The sequence below is a fragment of the Leptodactylus fuscus genome, chromosome 5 (genome assembly GCF_031893055.1).
Source record: "Leptodactylus fuscus isolate aLepFus1 chromosome 5, aLepFus1.hap2, whole genome shotgun sequence".
Classification (NCBI taxonomy): domain Eukaryota; kingdom Metazoa; phylum Chordata; class Amphibia; order Anura; family Leptodactylidae; genus Leptodactylus; species Leptodactylus fuscus.
The window spans coordinates 149295391-149298933 of NC_134269.1; positions in this window are offsets into that span (position 1 = coordinate 149295391).

A 3543-nucleotide genomic window follows, 5' to 3' on the forward strand; every position below is an offset into this window, starting at 1 on the left:
AATTCAAAGATATTTTTTTTTTCTAACTTTATTCGCTAAATCTTTTTAAAAAAGTGGTTTGAGGCCTGATAAAGCCACATTGCATTTCCTGTCTGCAGTTATGAGCTTAGAGGACCTTTTACCCCCTCCAACTCCTTGCATCATTAAGGGTTCCACTAAATTGAATCCAGCACAACTGGATTTTTTTTACTTTTTTTTTTTCCCGTTACCACCCCATTCCCAAGCCACTGTAGGTTTATGCTAATTGGATTCAGATGTAGAGTCCCTTTACTTGCTTGCATAAACCAAGGATCACCCACTTAAACCTAACTACATATTGGGTGCTGAAATTAGTAGCGCCAATTGCTCCTGAATCGTGAGACTAGTAAAATTCCAACTGCACTAGATTTGACTTAGGAGAGGCACCTATTAATGGTTGCAAGTGTTAGTAATCTGCTTTAATATAAAAGTTGTCTGACAACTCTTAGCAACCACTGTTTCAATTGGATTGTCCATAGTGTGCCTCTAAAACAAGATTCGGACATTACTTCTCTCAAAGCTGTTGGGGGGGGGGGGGGGTGAGAGAAGGGCTGTTAGACAAATGTTAAGTAGGCTTTCCTTTAAATTGACTTGTGCAACTGTAGACTTCACATTTGAAACTTGGCAGTCTAAGCAAGCATTATGTATTAACTTCAGAGGGTTGTAGAGTCTTATTTGGCAATATTAAACTTAGTGTAGCCCTATGAGTGCACAGAAGGGCTCTGGCTGACTTTTGGAGTCAGGCTGACTCTTTGTACCACTTTTGTTAATACATTGTATAATGGTAACCCATATAAAATAGTATATAGTTATACATTGCTTTATAGCAATTGGTACATTTTTTTTTTTTTCTTTTTTACTAAATGTTGAACTATGAGATCAGGAAAATTTGTGAAAGATCAGCCTTATCCACATAGGATGCAGGAACAGTGGCTGCATTCCTAGCATGTTTAGGTAAGTGACACCTTTTGATGGAGGCTTGGCATTTATATATTGGTTGCACTGTTTTACTACCTGACTACATAAGGTGCTTCTCGATCTTCTAATGTGGAGTCTTAAAGGGTTTGCCCAACTCAAACTTGCTTAATGACTGCAAGTGGTATAAATATTAAAGTACCACTTCAGCAGCAGCGCCTTGGTCAGTGTGGTAGATCCTTGGTTACATCTTGTGGTGGTCCCTGCTATGACCTGTACATATCTCACATGACTTTAACCAGTCTGCAAACAAAAGCCTCAAGATGTTACCAACGAACTTCAACACTGAACTCACTGCCAGTGGACTTGAGATATAGATATATATTTATATTTTTTGGTTTTTTTTGACTGCAGCATCTAGGTAAAATTGAGTCACGCAGGCTCCCCCTGTGTCTGAGCAAACTTTGTGGTAAATGCACTCCTACAGTAAGACCACTGTAAAATAATGCAGCTTGTAGTATAATTTGGTCCAGTCTTGCCCACAGTTGGAGACTACCCCCCCTCCCCCTTCCAGTAATGGGTGCTGATGCTAACTTCCAATCTGTTCTTGGGGAAAATAACTGAGCCATTGTCCACCTTGCTTTATATAAAAATACAGGATAATGGCTGAAAGAATACAGGCAGCTTGATCAGTTTTCAGAATAGTTAAGTCCTGTCCACAGATCAGGTCTTCTCTTTGGACTGTGCCACTCGTGTCCTGCAAATGGAGGGGCGCTTGTGGCCTGGCTGTCTGGAGGGAACTTCAGATTCAAAGAGTCCTATGGCGGCAAAGAAAATGGTGCCAAACTTTTCAATACCATATGTTTAAGTTATGTAGGTTCCTCCTTCCCTATATTACTACTGTATTGACTATATATATACAGTGGCCAGCCCCTTCTAAAGCAGTTAACTGCTATAAATTTCCTCTTCCAGTATTGTACTATATAAAGTCCCAGCGTCTGCCATGTGGTAAATGTTGCCTAAGGAACAATGATTGGCAAGGGTTTTACATGACTGCTCACAGTAACTTTAACATGGCCAAAGTTAGCGTGCCAAAGACTGCAAATCTCCATCTTGGAATAAAGTTTATGGGATCAAATTGAAATAAAGGGATCAAGACTAATGCCACGTTTGTCTTCTATACTTGTGTAGATTTGCATGAAGAGATGCAATAAGTGACTAGCAATGTTGTGTTGCTGCTGAGTTTCTTTGAGGGTGTTTTTTTAATTTTTTTTGCACCCCCCCATTTCCTTTCCCTCCCTTTCTGAAATTAACAAATGGCCCACTCTAGAGTTCAGGTTTCAATGGAAGTCTCTGAAAAAGCTGCATACCCATCTCATGCCACCATTATAGCTCCAGATACATGGAAAACATGCTGAATAATCCAAATGAACGTGGCTAAACAGCATGCCAACCTGCAGCAGTTCTAAACTTCTCATTGTAGCAAGAATTTGAGGCGTCGCCTTGAATTATTGTTGTAGACTCCATGGTGAAATGCATTTGATGGTAGACTTGCTATGTGAAGTTGCCCTGCAGGAAGAGTAGTCAACCTACACTGGGATATCTTAAGAAATTATAGACTACAAATGGTACTGTTCTTTCTGAACTCAACAACACACTGTATGGGCTCATACACAAATCAAACAGATACAGGTAAAAGATTGTGGGTTGAAAAGTGCCCCAATGGGTACACTAGTGGGCTAACGTCTTAAACCTATCCCACAGGGTGTAGTAATGCATTACTGTAACTCTACTGTTTGGAAAATGGATTGCTATGTGCAAGTGACTCAAGCATTCACTAACTTAAGCCTGGCTACAAGAAATGGCTGACGGCTGTACACTGCTAGAATGTTTTGCATTTTCATTAAAATGAATGCACTTGTATCTTGCTATTCTGTTATGAAGGCAAACTAATGCACATAAAATATGGAGGCTTTTTGTTTAGACTTCAGACCTTCTTCCCAAACTGTTTTGGCTTGTACAGGTTTTCAAGTGCCATAGTGGTACCCTGTGGTATTTTACAGTCAAAATTGGGGCAGAACAAGAGATAATCTTATCAGTCTCCCCCCCCCCCCCCCCTTCCCTCAGAGTAATGTTTGACATGTGACAAGTTTCCTCTATCCCTTTAGCTTGACTAGTAGTGCTCCTCCATGCACTGATCTCAGGGAGGGGTGCACAGTGACTATAGCAGTGTTATAGATGGTAAATATGACAGCGCTTACAATGCTATGTCAAGCAGGGATTTTATACCTTAAGCCTTAAGTATGCCTAGTCTTTGGAAATGACACTGGCACACTTCTCAGTTATGCACTATGTGGAGGAGCAGCTCTGGTGACCTACAGTATGGGACTTATGGGATAAGGATATACAGGAATGGTACCATATGGTCATGGCTGATTTGCACTTGCATGACTTTCATACTGTTTGCTGAATAATTGGTGGTCTCCATTGTTCTTGGGTATGCAAGTTACTTTACAAAACATATATGGGCTCTTCAAAGAAAAATGCACTCCTTATGTGGGTTACACTGATTCATTCTAATATGTGACTGGATTATCAGGATTTGATGTC